This window comes from Saccopteryx leptura, chromosome 6, assembly GCF_036850995.1.
Source record: "Saccopteryx leptura isolate mSacLep1 chromosome 6, mSacLep1_pri_phased_curated, whole genome shotgun sequence".
NCBI classification, from domain to species: Eukaryota; Metazoa; Chordata; class Mammalia; order Chiroptera; family Emballonuridae; genus Saccopteryx; species Saccopteryx leptura.
Genome location: NC_089508.1, coordinates 4181404 through 4202645, shown reverse-complemented (window position 1 = coordinate 4202645; position 21242 = coordinate 4181404). Strand labels below are relative to the sequence as shown.

The window sequence follows — 21242 nt, the reverse complement described above, 5'->3', positions numbered from 1 at the left end:
CGCAAGTGGCTCCCGAGCTGCGGTTTGCCGACTACTGCCCAGGGCCAGGCTCCCTTTCCAGAACAGGTGTCACCGTCCCAAACCACTGCCTGGGCCTTGTTTCTACAAACCGCCAGCACCTCCCTGGCGTGAGCCAAAGGACCCAGCAATCATGGGGCGCCCAGGGAGGGTCCTGAACTTGGCTCCACGACCACCCTGGACTATCTGCCAGGCAGCACCACACTGTGACCTCAGGGCACTGCACTCAGGGGATATTACACGCAGATGTGTGTAAGGGAGAGTTTTAAAGAGCACTTCTCAGTGGAGGGTCACTGAGTCAGGGGCTGAGCTGTGAGCTTCTGCCTCGGCGGCTCTCGAAGGAAGCGGCTGGGATCTGTCCAAAGGGAGAGAGTTCTGAGGCTCAGGCCACCAGCTGGGCGCCGGGCGCCGGGCAGGGATGAGCAGTGTGGGGGAGGGGGCCCCTGCACAGCCCCCAGCACATCTGCACGGGCTCTGAATGAAACATGCAGGGCGCAGTCATGACAACACCCCCTGACCATGGGGCTCCTCCTCTGGGCAGAGGGTGTGTGCTCTGCCTCTCCGGGTGTGTAAGGGCTGCGTGAGCTGGTGCCTATAGACGACCGGGGAGCCTGGTGAGCAGTGGCTGGTGGCCCTGGTTCTAGATGGCGCCATAACTGAGCAAGAGAGGACTGGGCTGGGCTCCCAACCTTTTGCTGCCATTAATGGCAGGGTGACAAGCTCCTTCCTTCCCTGGGCCACAGTTCCCACCTGTGCAAGGGGCGGATGAACAGCCATCGCCTGGAGCTTGTGCTTCGGGGAAGCAGCAGAGGTGGGAGTTGAACTCGGAACTGTGGAGCCCAAGCCCAGCTCTTTCCCCTTCCGAGGGAAAGAAAACAGCACCACACAGGCTCTGGTCCAGAATGGCTGGCCTGCTCCTGGACCTACCCCGTAGGAACCATGTGACCAGGGATGTGTTGTGGACTCCTGGGTCTCCATAGCCTTATTTGTCAAAGGAAATTTTCTACTTGTAAGAGAGAGAGATCCTATTCGTAAAATATATATATATTTTATTTGTAAAAAACAATGATCGTAGTAACAGCTGCATCACGGGGTCGCCGTGAGGACCGACAGAGTCACAAAAGAAGGTGCGTAGGGCAGTGCCCGGACACAGCGTGCTGGACAGAGGTTGGCTGTCCCTTCTGTTGTGCTGTGAGGATCATCGCCCCCATCGACCCCTTCCCCCCACTCCAAATAAACCTCCCAGCTCCGTAGCAAGACCCAATTTGAACCATATGGCCCAGGTCTAAAAGCTTCCAGATGTCAGAAGCGTTTGCAATTGCCATGACACATCTAGAAAATAAATCATTTACAGAAGGAATCTTTTTTCTTTTTTTTTCTTTCTTTTTTTTTTTTTCTTTTTTTTTTTTGCCGCCTTTCATTCTCTCGGATATTACACAGACCGCCCGAGAAGGAAAGGCATACGGCGGGTGTCAGCAAATAACTCCCAGAGCTATAAATAGTCTTTGGGGGCCCGAGCAGAAGGGAGAAGGGGCTTAGAGAGCAATGTATCCAAGCCCCTCATCTTTCCAGGGACAGCCCTCGTCTGACAGCTCTCAGAGGGACAGGGTTGCCCCACTGCCAGTCACAGGGGCAGCTGCAAGCCTGGCTCCCGCCACCCCCCACTCACTACCCCAGCAGCACCCCCTCCCCAGCTGGCAAGAGGCAGGCAGCACCACTCATGAGAGAAACATTCATAAATAAGTGGGATTTGTTCCTGCAGCGGGGGTGGGCTGGGGGCCAAGAAGTCACTCTGGGGGCTGCAGAAGTTCAGGACAGCCAGTGTGATGGGAGTGGAGATGTCATTCTCCAAAATGCTGGTGGGCTTCTAAGAGGAGGCACCATTGCCAGCAGTTTTCTCACCCCTCGCTCATGGAGGGACAGAAGGGTTTTCTTTACATTGTAACTTTGTGTCCACGGCCCTAATCTGTCTGTCTTCCTAGAGGAATGTCCCTCCCACTGCTAAACAGATGAGCCTGGAAGGTTCCGAGGTTCCTCGACCTGTTGTCACAGGACAGGTAGGGCACAGTGGATTAAGCTGCAGAGCTTACAAGGTCCAGGGCGTGAAGGTGGATGCGTGGAAGTGCTTCTCAGTCTGACTCTTTTCGTTTGTAACCCCTCAGGGTCAGCCTCTTCCTGCCCAAGTTTTCCTGGGTGCCTGTGCCTGGCCCGGGGCTGGGTGTTGGCCACCCACTGAGTTGGGCTAGAGTTGTTGGTGTGTCGGGATCCCTTAGATGGGGACACACAGAGAGAAGGGCCGGTGTAGCATGGCTTCGCCCTATGGCAGGGGTCGGGAACCTGTGGCTCGCGAGCCAGATGTGGCTCTTTTGATGGCTGCATCTGGCTCGCAGACAAATCTTTAATAAAAAAATAATAATGTTAAAAATATAAAACATTCTCATGTATTACAATCCATTCATTTCCTACTGTTCATGATCATGGTTGCGGATGGCTGGAGCCAATCACAGCTGTCCTCCGGGACAACACCAAATTTTTATTGGATAATGCCTAATGTACACGGGTCGTTGTATGGCTCTCACAGAATTACATTTTAAAATATGTGGCGTTCATGGCTCTCAGCCCAAAGAGCTCCTGACCCCTGCCCTCTGGAATGGTCAGGGAACATTTCTGAGATGTGGGAAAATGAGATGGCAATGAAGGGGTGCGTCTTTGGCAAGGTAGGAGATTTGGGGGGACATAGCTGGGGTGTTCAGAGTTGAGACCCTGGAGGTCAGTGCAAATCTATGCTTTCCTGCTTGTAGCTGTGTGGCCTTAAGCAAGTAACTAAACCTCCCTGTGTCTTGATTTCTTCCCTGGAAAATGGGGTTGAAAGACGCACCAAGCTGCTAAGGTGGTTGTGGGTATTCGGCGAGGGAGAATGTCAGAACATAGCACATGCCCATTAAATGTTACTCACTCTGCTGTGGGGAAGGGCCTCTGTTGGCCTCTTCTCAAGGTCTCCAGCAATCTAAATTGGCTTTTAGGAAAATCTGTTAGGAGGTTCATCCTGGCCGCTGTCAGGGAAGGCAGGTGGCAGTCTGTGGCAGGTGTCTGGCATCTGCACGGAGGCCCATGTGCTTAGCCATGGCTAGAGTCTAGGAGAGACTGAGTCACGGAGAGCCAGGACTCCAAGAGAACTGTGGGGAACAGGGTGAGATTTACAGGGTCCATGAGGAATAGGATCCCTGGCACCCAAGGTAGGGGATCAGTCAGAAGCCTGGGACTGACACCCAATGGGGTAGGTGACCTGGGCCCTCGCAGAGCCAATGGCAAAGGCTGCCACCCCCTCCACAAACCCGAGCCACTCTGTCTGCAGGCCCCTAACCTCGTCTTCTATCCCAAAACAGCCCTCCCTGTGTCTTGGGTGACTTCTGCCTGTGTACAGTGTGGCTTCTTGTTTTCGAGAAGTTCAAAAACAGCCCCGGGCTGCCTGTGACATGTGGAGAACCCCGGTTATTTAGATGTAAGTGGATTTGAGACATATGGAGTTCAAAGCCCCGAAGAGAGTTTCTGTTGAATATAGAGCAGACCCTGCTAGAGAAGGCACACCGGAGAATTGACACAGACCCAGACACGTGCGCGCACGCACGCACGCGCACACGCACAGACGCCCTGGCACGCACACGTGCGGGTACTCGTACGTAGCTCTAAATTCTCCTGCTCCCAGGATGACAGGCGTGGAAGGTCTCCTCCGCCAGGTGCCACCAGGTGCCACCAGGTGATGCCCTGCACAGCCGGGGGGGGGGGGGGAGCCATTCAAATAGAACACAGTGTGAAGCGGAGACCTGGAGGCCCGGGAGCCACATTTCCTAATGTCACAACCACACAGAGTCCGATTTCTCACTCCAAGTTCCTGCCCGGGCGTTTTCCCTGCTGTATCCCAAGTCTACCTCTGTTTTTTAATCCCGCCCAGCCTCACAAACAACTCCCCGAACCCGGAGCTTACTCCTGGAATTGGAAGCTTGGGCCTGACTGGGCTGGGGGGGGGGGAGGGACGGGGGGCAGGAATCTGCCCGGACACTGCGCCCCTGTCCCTCACCCTCCCTCCCTTTTCCCCTGGAGTACAGAGCCTGGGGAGTACCTGGGTGAAGGTATCAGGTCCTGAGCGAGCGACCTGATTACTCGCCTGCCCCTCTCTGAGAGCGTCAGAGCCTGGGGTGTGCGTGAGAGGACGTGCCTTCCTGGACTACAGGTAGAAATGTTGGGCTTCCATAGAAGAGCCAGACCCAGGTCTGAGCACCTGCTTCCCAAGTCAGATGGCTTGGCTGAGGAAGTTACACCCATCTACCCAACCATCCAAAATCAACCATTCACCCACTCATCCATTCACCCACATACCCACCCACTTATCCATTTATTCCCCCATCTATCCACCTACCCATCCACCTATCCATTCACCCACTTATTCATCCACCCATCCCCTCACTCATTCACCATCCAACTATCCACTCATCCATCCATCTATCCATTCATCCATCCATCCACCCAGTTCAACAATCCAACTGGGTACATTGGGGAAGACCATCAACTCAACAAATATTTGAATGACTCTCTTGCTCTGAGCTGGGCTCTGGGGCTCAAATAATGAATAAGACCATGTAGTAACAACTCCCCTTAGTCAAGCCTTCAGATATCACTCAACCTCTTGATCTTTCCTGGAAGGGCGGGGGACAGAGGGGGCTGCAGTTCTATAAGGTCTGCTAACTTCAGCATCTGTGGAATTCTAGAAGTGTCAATGAGGAAATGGGATTCCTTTTACTTAAATACACTTTACACATCTTGAGGACCCCATCTGTGCAGCAAAACCCCTTCTTCACACAGGTTGTGAGGTGGAGATCATGTGCGGCCCCCCATTCCCAGATGAGAAACATTTTTCTAAGTTCTGGAAATGAGAGAGAGAACTGTCAAAAGATTATGAACTCAGCTAGTAAATCGTGAAGCATAAGTCTTCATTCTGCTCCGGGTGCCCCAGCAAACATGACAGCTGTTATCAATTAGGGTCGCTTCTGCCTCGAGTCATGGCTGACTCTGATTCAGATGGGTTTCTTGATGGTTAGCCAGGATCAGGGGGAGCTCCAGGCACCACGAGAGCACCCCAGGCATTGCGGGGGGGGGGGGGGATTCTGGAGGACCCGGATGCTTTTCCGCTCCCTGCCCTTTCTCTGTCAGAGCTGGTGACAAGTCGTCACACCCGGCCCTGACAATGCCCAAGAAAGAACACAGGGAAGAGGAAGCTTCTCTTCCCAAGGTACTCTCAGAAAATTTCCCAGAAGCCCCTAGCAGAAAGGGGTCATGTGCTTCCCAGAACCAATCCCCTGCTGGCAGGATGCTGGGATAGTAATGACTGACATCCTCAAAGAAATCTATTCCTGCCCCATCCCAATAATCTGTGTCCACATTTTAATTGATCACATAGGAAGTGGACGCGTTCTTCATTTGGTTCAGTGCCCTCCTCCGTCCTTCATAAGCAACCCCGTTGCCTGTAGAAAAAGCATCCAGAGTGGCTCAAGGGGGCTGATCCCAGCTGGCCACAGGACCTGGCCTTCACACTTCCTGGAGATTTGCTGTATGGGCCATTGGGGGCGTCTCTCCTTTTTGCCACAATAGGAAATTTAATGAAAATGCAGTCCCAAGGCCTTCTTGTCCCATCTGGGCAGAGCGCCAAGGCAGAGGCAAGCAGGACAGATGGAGTGCCAATGACACAGGTTGAGCTCCTGGCTTCAGCGGTCCCTGAAGCTGCACAAGGACTTCCCAACTGTGGAAACAATTCTTTTTGTTGTTGTTGTTGTTGTTGTTGCTTAACCTAGTCTGAACTGTGTTTCTGTTGTTTGCCATTGTCTATATCTTGTACATTGTGGCTATGCTTTTCCAGAGAGTAGACATTTGCTGAGTGCCTGCTCTATGCCAAGGTCCACACAGGGCACTCTGACAGACGGATGAATGAGACCCACTTTGTCCCATCCACACAACTGCCATCCTCTTTCTCTCTCAGGGGGAGAATCTTATAGACTTGGACATTCTCTTACAGACAACAAGGAGTTCAAAACCAGGCCTGGAGGAATTGAGGCCGAGGCGGGAGGTGCGGGTGGAGTTCAGAAGAACCGTGGGCATTGGCCAGCACGGGGGCCAGGCACTGGACTCAGGGAGGTGATGGGATTTGCCATGGGCATTGTCCAGCATGGGGGCCAGGCACTGGACTCAGGGAGGTGATGGGATTTGCCATGGGCATTGTCCAGCATGGGGGCCAGGCACTGGACTCAGGGAGGTGATGGGATTTGCCATGGGCATTGTCCAGCATGGGGGCCAGGCACTGGACTCAGGCAGGTGATGGGATTTGCCATGGGCATTGTCCAGCATGGGGGCCAGGCACTGGACTCAGGGAGGTGATGGGATTTGCCATGGGCATTGTCCAGCATGGGGGCCAGGCACTGGACTCAGGGAGGTGATGGGATTTGCCATTTCCAAGAACGCTAATAAGATAATCGCCCTGGACAATTGCCCTAGCTGCCAAAAAAGGCTCTCCGCTGCCTATCTCAGCTCGTGCAAAGGCCTTGGGGCTCACTGGGCCCAGGGAAGCTGTTAAGTACCCATTGTCCCTGCACAGTGAGCTGCAGAGAAAACCATGCGTGTATTGTGGGGATTTGTTGGGCGTGCTGGCTGCTTAGATTCCTAAGAACACTCATGGCTCAGAGGGGCCGGGCAGGCGCGGGATCCGTAGGTAGCAGAGTTGAGCGCGGGCGGTTTGTCCAGGTCTTGCCAGCTCTGCAGCCGGCCCTGGGCAAGCCCTTCGTTTCTGAGTCAGTGCTGGGACAGGGCTTCTTCCCCCTCCCACCTTAACTGATGTGTCACCTCAGGTCACCCCACCTACCCTGGCCTCGGCTTCCTCTTCTGTAAAATGAGAGCAGTCTCCCCAACAAAATTCCCTGTCCCTATAGACGGGACATGAAGGGAAATAGCTGTCACTGTAAAAAGCGACACCTAGGTGCTGTTCCAGTGCAGTCCTGGGCCCAAATCCTTCCCCAGCCCTGACACAGCCAGGTTGACTGGACAGCTGTTCCTTCCTTCCTTCCTTCCTTCCTTCCTTCCTTCCTTCCTTCCTTCCTTCCTTCCTTCCTTCCTTCCTTCTTCTTTCCTTCCTACCTCTCCCTCTCTCTTCTCATTTTTCTTTTAAGCTCCGTCACAGAAGGCTGGGTTCATTGTCCGTCCCAGGTCAGGATGCTCAGCGGTCAGCGGTGAGTGCACACCTTGCGCTGCCGTCACGCGCTCTCCCGGGCCAGCGTGCCAGACCCGGTCTGACTGCACATGCTCGCACAGACTGGTTCCCTGTGTTTGTCTGCATGCAGTCTCACTTTCCATAAAACAGCGCTGAGTGCTAGCTCGCATGCTTTCTCTTACTTTTTTGTCTCAGCCCAGAGTTTTGAAGACCCATCTGTGCTGCTGTGTCTGTTTGGTCTGAGCGGTGGCTCAGTTTCCACGGGGCACATGGTGCCCGCCCCCACCCCTCCCCAGCTGTCACCAACACCACGGAGACGGGGGTCCTGCTCCCTGCCCCTTTCGGACTAGCTCAGAACACCATTGGGAGATTTCCAGAGTGGACCCCTGCACACAGCGTGGGCACGTGGGTCATCAGCCCAATGTCGCTACAGCATGGCGGCACCAGTCTGAGGAGGAAGCTGGGAGCATCCACTGCAGGGGGTCGGGAAGGTGAGACTGGTATGCGGAGGGTCGACCAGCTGACTCGGTGGGAAGGGAGGTGCAGAAGGAACAAAGGCCGGGAGCAGGGGAGAAGAGACTGTTTTTGAGGAATGGAAATACTCTACAACACAGAGGTCATGGGGAGACTGAAGTAGGGCTCCATGGTGTTGGGTACCGGGGCCCCCAGGCCAGACCTCCGTGACACTGTCCCCAGGCTCCTTCCCGGAAGGACCTTCCGCCCTCCTGCAGGCGATGTGGTCAGCAGAAGCCTCCAGCTGCCGCCCCTCCGCCCCCCTGGCCGGACCTCTCTGTCCCCCAGCCCGACCCAGGGGCAGCGTGAGAATGTGGTGGAGGCTGCCAGGCCGGCCTCCCAGCCTGACTTTTTCTTCTGTCCAAACACACTTCCCCCTCCTTTTCACGAGTGTCGACCGTGGTAAACCATCCTGTACCCCACACACAATTGCCATCTCCTTCCAGACAAGCCAGCCTGAGACAGATGGCACTGGGCGTGGTCCCAGAGGACAGGGAGGTGGGTCAGTTGGCATGCAAACAACACTGAGGCCCCACGGCCAGCGGCAGGGGCATAATGGTTCAAGTGGCACAGCTGTCACTGGAGGGGTGACACCCAAAGGCTTGGGGGGGCAGAAGAATCAGGAGTGGGCAGAGGTGGGAGGGAAGTTCTGAGAACATCATGGATCATGCAGTGGAGACACGTGGAGGACACAGGAGACGTGCGATACCAGGCATGGTGGCTGTTGCTAAGCACCGCGGTGCTCTGTGGAAAGGTGACGAGAGCTGCCGGTGAGTGCAGGTGGTGGAAAGCCCAGAGGGCCTCTCTGAGGCATTCATCTCCTGCAAGGGCAGCACAGAAGAAGTGCAGACCAAGCCCAGGACCCGACAGTCTGAGTGGCCAAAGTTCAAAGCAGACGAAACACCCAGCCAAGGCAGGTGGTTCTGCCAAAACTGGGAAGACAGGGACCCTGACTTGGGGGAGGGAGCAGATGCCCCTGGAAGCTCTAGCTCCCAGCTACATGGGACCCTCAAAGCTGGTGGCCCCCCGGCCTCTCCCAACCTCACAGCCATGACAATTCAAAAGGAGACAGACACAGGGCTGTCCCCCTCAAGGCATCTGCTCCTTCCCCCACCTCAAGGCCCCTGACTAGGGTCAGTGACATGCTGGGCCTGACAAGGGAGGACCGGGACTGTACTCCCAGGTGTGAGAGAGACTGGAACACAGGCCTGTGCGGCGGGCAGGTGCTGACTCAGGAGCACTCTCCCGAGACACAGGACGTGCTCCACCAGGTGCCCAGGAGCTGGCGCAGACACGCCCTCCGGGGCTCCTGGGAGCCGGAACCAGGGCTGGCCGCTCCGATGGGAACTGAAGTGCCAGGATGGCCACGGCAGACGGTGAGAACGGGACTCAGGCTCAGGGACACGGGCCCCTGGCGTGGACACACTGTGTCAGGCCCCAGGGCCCCAGTGATTGTGCTCCAGGGAAAGGCCTGGAGGACACGTCATCTCCGAGATCTGAGGGGCAGCGGCAGCGGCAGCGCTGAACGTTGGTGGTGGCTGTCCTCTGAAAGGAAGCCAAGCTGGTGGCGGGAAAGGCTGTGTCAGAATCCCGCTGCTGATAGCCACGGGGATGTGGGACCCAAACATAGAGGCCAGGTGGCGGCACTTGCCCAGCAGGAAACGGCGGTGGCCAGTCAGGTAGGAGGGCAGCCACAGAAGTCAGGCCCACAGAGGCGACCAGAGTAGACGAAACAGACAAGGGCATTTCTTAGTTTGTGCCAATGGAAGTCAAGTGCAGGTGAACCAAAGGCTGAAGGAGGTACCATCAATAAAAGGGCACAACCTGACCAGTGGTGGTACAGTGGATAGAGTGTTGACCTGGGACACTAAGGTCTCAGGTTCGAAACCCTGAGGTCACCAGCTTGAGCCCAACTCATCTGGCTGGAGCTCAGGCTCGCCAGCTTGAGCATGGGATCATCAAAAATGATCCAGTGGTCGCTGGCTTGAACCCAAAGGTGATTGTCTTGAAGCCCAAGGTCACTGGCTTAAGCCTAAGGTCGTTGGCTTGAGCAAGGAGTCACTGACTCTACTTGAGCCACCGGGTCAAGGCACATATCAGAAGTAATCAGTGAACAACTAAAATGCCACAACTACGAGTTGATGCTTTTCATCTCTCTCCCTTCCTCCCCTCCTCACTAAAACAAAATAAAAATAAAAAGGCACAGTCCCTTTTATGCTTTCCACCTGAAGAGGTGGCTGAGCCCCAAGGCAGAGGGCCCCACAAGATCATAGCAAGGAAACATGGTGATCTTTCCCGGTGTTTCCTCCAAAGGGACCTATGGCCATGTGGCTGTTAATGCAATGGGGAGGGGACACCCACACTTGTTGAGAACTATGGAACACAGGTCTTGAACTGACCTTGATACCAGAGATAGGAAATATCATCATGGCTCCCACTACACTGGGGAACTATGGCAGTCAGGTAATAAACAGGGTGCTGTCCAAGGTCCACTTTACTCTGAAGCTGTGGGGCCCACAGACCCACCTTGAAGTGATCTATTGGATCCCAAATGAGTAATTAGAATTTCCATATTTAGTATAGGTGCTCTTCCCATATCAGGCCCTGCCTGGGTCTGTGCGGTAACAGCTGGGGGGGGGGGGGCAAATGGAAGCCTTCGAAGCCAATCCTTCATTGACCAACAAATCAGAAACAATATCCCATCCCAGGGAAGGGGATGACAGAGACTAGTGCCACCTCCAGGGAGACAAAGGATTCAGATGGTGCTCTGCACCTTGTCTCTGGTTAACTCACCAGGCAGCCCCAAGGTCCTGGAGGATGGTGGAAACTTCCACAGCGGTGTTCTTGCTACAGCAGATGGACATGGCTGCAGGGACGAGGCCTACAGCCACCAATGTGACATGCTCCCTGAGATGCAAGAGTTTGTCTGTGCAAGAAGGTCAAGAGGAGAGGGCAAATTGGGGATGAGGGCACAAGGATGCAGCCCAGAGACCTTGGGAGTGAACCGTGTCCTCCCCAAACTGACCCCAGCCCACAAATGAACTGGTCGCCCCTGCCCTCAACACCCCAATCCACTCCTCTTCCCACATCCCCATCTCTGGCACAGACCTCCAGTTCTCTTTTTCCTTACATAATAGAAATCCTGATTTTTGATGGACACATGATTACCCACATGAAAGACTACATTTCCCAACCTTCATTGCAGCTGAGTGTGGCCATGTGACTAAGTTCTGGCCAATGGGATGTGAGCAGAGTACTTTCCATGTTGCACTTCTGGGTCATGCTCTTAAAGGGGCAATGTGAGTTTGCTCTTTTCTCTCCTCCTGCCATCAAACCTGACCCCCCCCCCCCTTCCCGGGGAATGCAGACTTGCTGGGAGCTACCTTGGACTATGCAAATGAGAGCAAGATACCAAGGATGACAGGGACCATGACAGCTCCACAGAACACAGCTGGCCCCGCACCTCGACTTCTGTGGGGGAGAAATAAATGTCTGCCCACCCACTTCAGCCACAGTTGCTTTAAGTCTGTCTCATGCAACCTATGTCCCAACTAAGAAACCATCTTAATTAATGGCCATTTTGTCCCCTCATCTCCCAGGTCAGAAATCTGGGAGGTTTCAATGGTTAAGCCCCATTTGTTAAAAATAAACACAACTGCCAATTCCTGGGTGTTTGTTGCACACACTGAGGTCCACAACAGCCCACGAGGATGGTGTCCTGGCCGCAGACTTACAGCTGAGAAAAACTGAGGCTCGGCGAGATCAAGCAGCTTGCTAAGCTCACACAGTGAGTGACCAACAGAGCCGCCATTCGGAGGTCGCCAGCCTGGAAGGTGCATGCTCCAAGTGCCTCCCCTCCTGCACGCCCCCCAAAGCTGCTCCCTCCGCTCCATTCCCCGGCCACCATCTGGGCCTGCCCACTTATGGTCCCCTCCGCTCTCCTGGCGACCTCCTCCCCCATCCCAGTGTGGGCAGCTGGGGAAGCTCCACCTTCCCTCAGCTGGTTCTTTTGGCTGGTTGAATACTCAGATTGACAGGAGAAGATCAAATTTAAGTTTGTATGCATGGAAACCCCATGTGCACGTACCTCAGAGACAAAGGGAAAATGAGGTGTAGGTGACAGTCTCAGCTGAAGGTGAGGTAAGGCACCCTGGGGCCTCAGAAGGTCATCGCAGGACGATAAGCAGAGCATGTATTCAGTAAGTAGATGTTTGATCTGCCCTAGAGAGGGTCAAAAAATGTGATCTCTGATGATCTCTTATTACGGGCAAAGCCCCAGGTTCAAGTTCTTCTAGGTAGTTAAGGTAGGCAGGGGTGGCAGAAGTTTCTCTTGAGCCTTAGAAGGCCTCAGTTACCTTCAGCTCAAAATAATCTACCTCGCAGAGAGGCGTTTTGAGGGTAGCTCACTCTAGGCCCCCACACCCACAATGCAGCTTGCACACCTTAGGCAGAGTGGCATTCAAAGGCCATCTGGGGGCATCACTGCCCTGCCCACGCCTGCCATGGCTACCCACTGCCTGAGGGCAAAGACCGGCACCTCACCGGGAGGTCGAAGGCCCCTGGTGGCCTGGCGCAGACCCGCCCACACCACAGCCACCCTGACCCTCACTTCCCACCAGGAGCTTAGCTCTGTGAGGGCCCTCATGCCAGAAACTCCCAGCAGATGGGAGGTTCCCTATTAATCAGGGCAGGTAGTCCGGGGCGTGGTGGGTGCCCCTGCTCCTGCCACGTCTCCAGGTTGCTGAGGTGGGGTTGCAGGGCACACCTGTGGTAGGAAAGTCCTACCCAGTGACTGCTATGTCCTCTGCCTGGCCATACCCCTGGGGTGGCTGGGGCAAGGTACAGAAATCTGTGTTCTTGGAACTCACCATTCTGGGCCCGCTGCCTGAGGTCAGCCAGGCAATCCATCCATCCATCTGTGTGTTGGATCAATAAAAAGTCTTCAAGCACCTGCTCTTGCCAGGTCCTCCTGGGCCCGGCATCTCCAGTGCAGCGGGGACACACAGGGAAGTATCAACAGGGTGACAGACACATCAGCAGCACACAAAGACAACACAGGGCAGTGCCTTCTGCAGGAGAGCGGTGTGTCTAGTCAAGGGGGGGGTCTCAGGGAAAGAATGAAAAATAACGCCTAGGAGGCAGGGACGGCTTCCCAGACAGGGAGAGACCAGGCTGGGCTTTGCAGGCAGAGCAGGAATCCACGCAACAGGCAGAAGGAGACTGGGTGTCTGAAGTAGAAAAGTGTGAGAGATAAGAAAGGGCATGCTGGGTAAGGCAGGGCCATAGGCTGGACATAGGGAGAGGCTGGGGACAGAAGAGATCTCTAGCCACTGGGCCCAGATGGGAAAGGGCTTGATCCTGGGCTGTCTGAAGTGCAGGGCTCCACGGAGGGGCCCTGAGGATGAGGTGGCCTGTGACAAAGCAGTGTCAGCAGCTCTTCTATCTCCCAGCCCATCAGAAAGCCCCATGTCTTACCTGTACTCTCTGCTTCCAGCTGTGATTTCTTCGGGGGGGGGGGGGCGGTGAAGAAGAACGTTTGGGACTCGATTTGCCGGAGGCCGTGGATGCTGGCAGATCAAGGGCAATGCCATGATCCTCCCAGGAGGGCCCCGTCCCCAGGCCTTGAGATCCAAGTCCCTGGGGCCAGCCTACAGAAACTGCCAATCACCCGCTGCAGGTGTGAGGCCCTGCTGGCCACCCCAACCACCTGGGAGTGTAAGTGAGGCTGTCCCACCTTCTGCGCCCTACCTCGGCAGGGCAGACCTCCCTCCTTTCACTTCCCCAGTGACCAAGATCTCATGTCTTCAGTGGCCTTGAGGCACGTGGCCTTTGACTCACTCTTCACAGGTAGACACTTTTTGCTTTGGCTCAACTAGATCTGCCCCACACCTGTCCCGTTCTCGCTCCAGCCCTGGATCTGTCCACAGGAGCCACAGAGAACACGTCGATGAACTTCTCTGTGAAGGTTTAAACACTTCTCATCTTTCCTCCCTCCCTCGTTGACCTCTATTGGAAACTCTCCTGCCAACATCATGCTTAGAATCGTTCACAGTGAAGGTCTCTCTGTGGCTTCTGTTCCAGTTAAGAAATATAAACCCAACTTTGCAGTCAGAACACACATTTGGTGGAGGTGTAAGACCACATGAACCTTGTGGCTTTATTGCTTCAGCTCACTGTGAGATTTGTGTCTCAAAATTCAAGACCCGGTCAAAGATAAGACAGCGATGGAGTAGGCGGACGTACCAACTTCCACTTTCCAGAACCAAAGTGAATTACAAACTAATTTTAAGAACCATCATCTGGAAAAACCAACTTTGGACTAAACTAAGAGGACTCTTCAACCAAGGAACACTGAAGAAGCCACACCAAGACTGGTAGGAAAAGCGGAAACGCGGAGAGGGCTGCCCAGCTCCCCGGAGCGAACGGCAGCTGGGAGAGACTCGAGTGGCGGGAAGTGAGTTTAGCAGAGAGGGGAGGGTCCTGAGTCCCAGGAACAAAGCTCCAGCCTGCAGCCTCAGAGCCTAGAAGAGGCATATGGACAGTATTTAGCTGGAAACAAGACAGGATACTGTTTGTGAGAAAGAGACTGATTTCTCAGACCCAGGATTCTTCTTAAAGGGACCACGCAGAAAACCTCTTTCACAACCACTCACCCGGGGTTCTGGGGGACGGGGAGATTGGACCGGAGTAGCAGGAAGAGACTGTAATCTAGGAGGCACAGGGAGAAGCATTTTGAGAGACAGCCACCCTAACCTCTGGGATGAGTCACTCCCCATATCTGAAGCGAATATTTCCCCTGGAAACAACAATACCAGCAAAGGGAAGCAGGACACCAACCAAACAAGCTCTCCCATGGCACTCAGAGCAGAGTTGCTTAGAAGGAGGGAGCTTTTGGGACTACAGTAGTGAGTGTTAGGGTCTAAGCTGCAGTGCCCCCACCCACGTGGAAGCGTGGTTCTGTCAGCAAGAGTGGAAGCCGGCTGGCCACCACTGAGGCCCAGGTGTGAGCTCAGTCTTGCCTGTCTGGGGACGTGCAAAAGTGGTCAAGCCCAGCTTCAGCGGCCTGCAATTCAGCCTGCGGGGGAAGGGCAGGAGCCCAGGAAGGGGCGGAGACCTGCCCTTGAGCAAGGGCATAGGAGCACAGCCTTGCCCTGCCCTGCAGAGCTGAGGCTTGTGGCCTGACTTGGGAGCCAGCTCCTCCTGCGGGGGGTGGAGCCAAAAGCCCAGAACAGGCGAAGTCCCGCTACTGAGCATGGGCATGCAGTCCTGCCTGGCCTGTGGAGCCAAGGCTTGCAGCTGTCCCACAAGCGGGCTCCTCCTGCAGGGGCGGGGCAAAGCGCAGAATCAGGTGGAGACCCGCGACTGAGCAAAGGTGCTCACCCCTGCCCTCAGGGCCGAGCATAACACCACCCATGGGGGCAGGGCGAAGGCCAAGGCCACCGAGGCTTGTACACCCGAGCACATGATCACAGCCACTCCCGTGAAGGAGAGGCAGAAATCACAGCAACAGCCCCAGTGGGCAGGCACCAGAAATGCTCATACCCCAATGCCCTAGGCAGCAACATCAGAGCGGGTGGCGGGCCTGCAGACAGACCACACCTAGGGAACACAGAGGCCACACCCAGTGGATTCCAATGGCCAAAACCTTCTTTTACACAAAATGAGAAGGCAGAGAAATGCAATACAAATGAATCAAGAGAAATCCCCAGAAAAGGACATGAATGAGTCAGATATAACCAAATTGCCAGATGCAGAGTTTAAAATAACGATTGTTAGGATGCTCAAAGATATAAGAACAACAATAGATGGTCATTACAAACACCTAAATAAAGAGATAGCAAATATAAAAAATGACATTGAAATAATAAAAAAGAATCAGTCAGAAATAACAAATACAATATCAGAAATGAAGAGCACAATGGAAGGATTTAAAAGCAGGATGGATGAAGCTGAGAATTGAATCAGCGAGTTAGAGGACAAGATAAATGAAGGCACGGAAGCAGAGCAGAAAAAAGAAAAGAGACACAAAAAGTCGAAGGAAACTCTAAGAGAGCTCTGTGACAAGATGAAGAGAAATAACATCCGCATCATAGGGGTTCCTGAAGAAGAAGAGAAAGAACAAGGGATAGAGACTTTGTTCAAACATATCATAGCTGAAAACTTCCCTCAATTAAGGCACGAAAATGTCTCACAAGTTCAAGAAGCTCAGAGAACTCCATTAAAGAGAAACCCAAAGAAATCTACACCAAGACACATTATAATTAAAATACCAAAGGTAAGTGGCAAGAGCCTAGTGCAGCGGTGGGAGAGGTGTCGGTGAGATCTGTGCCGCCGCTGAGGCCTGAGGCTGACCCGTCTGACTTCCCGTCCGTGCCGAGCCCACTGCAGCTGCAGCCATGTCCGGGGACGAGATGATTTTTGATCCTACTATGAGTAAAAAGAAAAAGAAGAAGAAGAAGCCTTTTATGTTGGATAAGGAAGGGGACGGCCAGACAGAAGAAACTCAGCTTTCTGAAACAAAAGAAGTGGAACCGGAGCCCGCGGAGGACAAAGACCTGGAAGCTGATGAAGAGGACAGCAGGAAAAAAGATGCTTCTGATGATCTAGATGACTTGAACTTCTTTAATCAAAAGAAAAAGAAAAAAAAAACAAAAAAGATATTTGATATTGATGAGGCTGAAGAAGGTGTAAAGGATCTTAAGACTGAAAGGGATATTCAAGAACCAGCTGAACCAGAGGACGACCTCGATATTATGCTTGGCAATAAGAAGAAGAAAAAGAAGAATGTCAAGTTCTCAGATGAGGATGAAGTTCTAGAGAAAGATGAAGCTTTAGAAGATGAAGACAGCAAAAAAGATGATGGTATCTCATTCAGTAACCAGTCAGACCCTGCTTGGGCAGGCTCAGAAAGAGACTACACGTATGAGGAGCTACTGAATCAAGTGTTCAACATCATGAGGGAAAAGAATACAGATATGGTTGCTGGAGAGAAAAGGAAATTTGTCATGAAACCTCCACAGGTCATCCGAGTAGGAACCAAGAAAACTTCTTTTGTCAACTTTACAGATATCTGTAAACTATTACATCATCAGCCCAAACATCTCCTTGCATTTTTATTGGCTGAATTGGGTACAAGTGGTTCTATAAATGGTAATAACCAACTTGTAATCAAAGGAAGATTCCAACAGAAACAGATAGAAAATGTTTTGAGAATATATATCAAGGAATACGTCACCTGTCACATGTGCCAATCACCTGACACAATCCTGCAAAAGGACACCCGACTCTATTTCTTACAGTGTGAAACTTGTCATTTTCGATGTTCTGTTGCCAGCATCAAAACCGGCTTCCAGGCTGTCATGGGCAAGCAAGCACAGCTCCGTGCCAAAGCTAACTAATTTGCTAATCACCACTGGTTTTGCAAAGTGTGTTGTGGGAATTTGGCTGGACAGGTTTACCATCAGAGTGGATATACCATTGTATTAAAAACAAGATAGAAAAGTTGCCAAGCTCTTTGGCGTGTGGCTGGTTGGTCTGAAATCCTTGCAAGAGGCCAATGCTCAAGCTGTTGACACACTCAACATGAGGGGTAAGGCGGTGCTTTTTTAACTGTTCATAGACTTCTGTAAAATGCAAGATAAATTAAAGTTATTATAACTGATTTAAAAAAATACCAAAGGTAAGTGATAAAGAGAAAATATTAAAAGCTGCTAGAGATAAAAAGACTATCACCTACAAAGGAGCCCCCATAAAGATGACTTCAGACTTCTGAACAGAAACAATTGAGGCCAGAAGGAAATGGCAAGAAATATTCAAAGTAATGCAAAACAAGAAAGAGCCTACAACCAAGACTACTTTATCCAGCAAGGCTATCGTTTAAAATTAAAGGAGAAATAAAAAGCTTTCCAGACAAAAAAATACTAAAGGAACTCACTACAACCAAACCAAGGCTGCAAGAAATGCAAAGGGACCTGTTGTAAACAGTACAAAGGAGAAAAGGAATATAGCAAAAGAGGAATACAGTTTTAAAGAATAAAATGGCAATAAACTACTACATATCAATAATAACCTTAAATGTAAATAGATTAAATGATCCCATCAAAAGACATAGGGTAGCTGCGTGGATAAGAAAACAGGACCCATACATATGCTGTCTACAAGAGACACCTTAAAACAAAAGATGCATATAGACTGAAGATAAAAGGATGGAAAAAAATATTTCACGCAAATGGAAAGAATAAAAAGCTGGGGTAGCAATACTTATATCAGACAAAATGGACTTTAAAACAAAGGCTATAGTAAGAGATTAAGAAGGTCACTACATAATGATAAAGGGAGCAATCCAACAGGAAGATATAACCGTTATAAATATCTACACACCTAATATAGAAGCACCTAAATATATAAAGCAGACTTTGAAGGATTTAATGGGTGAGATCCACAGCAATACTATAATAGTAGGGGATTTCAGTACCCCGCTAACATCACTAGAGAGATCCTCAAGAAAGAAAATTAACAAAGAAACAGACATACTAGATCAACGCGATTTAATAGATATCTTCAGAACCTTTCACCCTAAAGCAGCAGAATATACATTCTTTTCAAGTGCTCATGGTACATTCTCTAGGATAGACCACAAGTTAGGGCACAAAAGCAGTCTCAACAAATTTAAGAAGATTGAAATCATATCAAGCACTTTCTCTGATCACAACGGCATGAAACTAGAAATCAACCACAACAGAAAAGCTGAAAAATACTCAAACACTTGGAAACTAAATAGCATGTTATTAAATAACGAATGGGTTAACAATGAGATCAAAGAAGAAATAAAAAAATTCCTAGGAACGAACGATAACGAGCATACATTAACTCAAAATTTATGGGACACAGCAAAAACAGTCCTGAGAGGGAAGTTCATAGCATTACAGGCATACCTTAAGCCAGAAAAAGCTCAAATAAACAACTTGACCTTGCATCTAAAAGAACTAGAAAAAGAACAGCAAGTAAAGCCCTAAGCTAGTAGAAGGAAGGAAATAATAATGATTGGAGCAGAAATAAATGACATAGAGGCTAAAGAAACAATACAGAAAATCAATGAAACCAGGAGCTGGTTCTTTGAAAAGGTCAACAATATCGATGAACCTTTAACCAGACTCACCAAGAAAAAAAGAGAGAGGACTCAAATAAATAAAATTAGAAATGAGAGTGGAGAAATAACAACTGACACAACAGAAATACAAAACATTGTAAGAAAATACTATGAAGAACTGTACGCCAAAAAACTAGACAACCTAAATGAAATGGACAAATTCCTTGAAACATAATCTTCCAAAAATTATTCTTTCAAAAATCTGGAAGAATCAGAAAATCTAAACAGACAGATTACAACAAATGAGATTGAAACAGTTATCAAAAAACTCCCAAAAAAGAAAAGTCCTGGGCCTGATGGCTTCACAAGTGAATTCTACCAAATATTCAAAGAAGAACTAACTCCTATCCTTCTCAAGCTATTTCAAAAAATTCAAGAGGAAGGAAGACTTCCAAGGTCCTTTTATGAGGCAAGTATAATTCTGATTCCAAAACCAGGCAAAGACAACACAAAGAAAGAAAATTATAGGCCAATATCCCTGATGAATTTAGATGCTAAAATCCTCAACAAAATATTAGCAAACCGGATCCAGCAATATATGAAAAAAATCATACACCATGATAAAGTGGGATTTATTCTTGGGAGGCAAGGCTGGTACAATATTCGCAAATCAATCAATGTGATTCATCACATAAACAAAAGGAAGGAGAAAAACCACATGATAATTTCAATAGATGCAGAAAAAGCATTTGATAAAATCCAGCACCCATTCATGATCAAAACTCTCAGCAAAGTGGGAATACAGGGAACATACCTCAACATGATAAAGGCCATCTATGACAAACTCACAGCCAACATCATACTCAATGGGCAAAAATTAAAAGCAATCCCCTTAAGATCAGGAACAAGGCAGGGGTGCCCCCTTTCACCACTCTTATTCAACATAGTTCTGGAAGTCCTAGCCACAGCAATCAGACAAGAAAAAGAAATAAAAGGCATCCAAATTTGAAAAGAAGAAGTAAAACTATCATTATTTGCGGATGATATGATATTGTATATAAAATATCCTAAAGTCTCAGTCAAAAAACTACTGGACCTGATAAATGAATTCAGCAAAGTGGCAGGATATAAAATTAATACTCAGAAATCAGAGGCATTTTTATACACTAACCATGAACTGTCAGAAAGAGAAATTAAGGAAGCAATCCCCTTCACCACTGCAACCAAAAAAATAAAGTACCTAGGAATAAATTTAACCAGGGAGATTAAAGACTTGTACTCGAAAAATTATAAAACATTGATAAACGAAATCAGGGAAGATACAATCAAGTGGAAGCATATACCGTGCTCATGGTTAGGAAGAATAAACATCATTAAAATGTCTATATTACCCAAAGCAATTTATAAATTCAATGCAATACTGATTAAAATACCAATGACTTACTTCAAAGATATAGAACACATATTCCAAAAATTTATATGGAACCAAAAGAGAACACGAATAGCCTCAGCAATCTTGAAAAGGAAGAATAAAGTGGGAGGTATCACACTTCCGGATATCAAGTTATACTACAAGGCCATTGTACTAAAAATAGCCTGGTATTGGCATAAAAACAGGCATATAGATCAATGGAACAGAGCTGAGAACCCAGAAATAAACCCACAGTTTTATGGACAACTGATATTTGACAAAGGAGTTAAGAGCATACATTGGAGTAAAGACAGCCTCCTCTTCAACAAATGGTGTTGGGAAAATTGGACAGCTACCTGCAAAAAAATGAAACTAGACCACCAACTTACACTATTCACAAAAATAAACTCAAAGTGGATAAAAGACCTAAATGTAAGCCATAAAACTATAAGCATCTTAGAAAAAAAACATAGGCAGTAAGCTCTCCGACATTTCTCGCAGCAATAGTTGCCGATTCATCCCCACAGGCAAGTGGAAAGACAGGATAAACAAATGGGACTATATCAAACTAAAAAGCTTCTGCACAGCTAAAGACAATATGAACAGAATAAGAAGACAAACTACACAATGGGAGAATATATTTGACAATACATCTGATAAGGGGTTAATAACCAAAATTTATAAAGAACTTGTAAAACTCAATACCAGGAAGACAAACAATCCAATCAAAAAATGGGCAAAAGAAATGAATAGACACTTCTCCAAAGAGGACATACAGATGGCCAATAGGCATATAAAAAAATGCTCAACATCACTAATCATTAGAGAAATGCAAATTAAAACCACAATGAGATATTACCTCACACCAGTCAGAATGGCGCTCATCAACAAAACAACACAGAATAAGGCTGGCGAGGATGTGGAGAAAAGGGAACCCTACTGCACTGCTGGTGGGAATG

At 50.0% G+C, this 21242-nt stretch overlaps 1 pseudogene; it reads left to right on the top strand.

The window, feature by feature from the left end:
- The first annotated feature begins 16071 nt into the window (after positions 1-16071).
- LOC136375710 (eukaryotic translation initiation factor 2 subunit 2 pseudogene) lies at positions 16072-17336 on the top strand (annotated as a pseudogene).
- The last annotated feature ends 3906 nt before the right edge of the window (positions 17337-21242 follow it).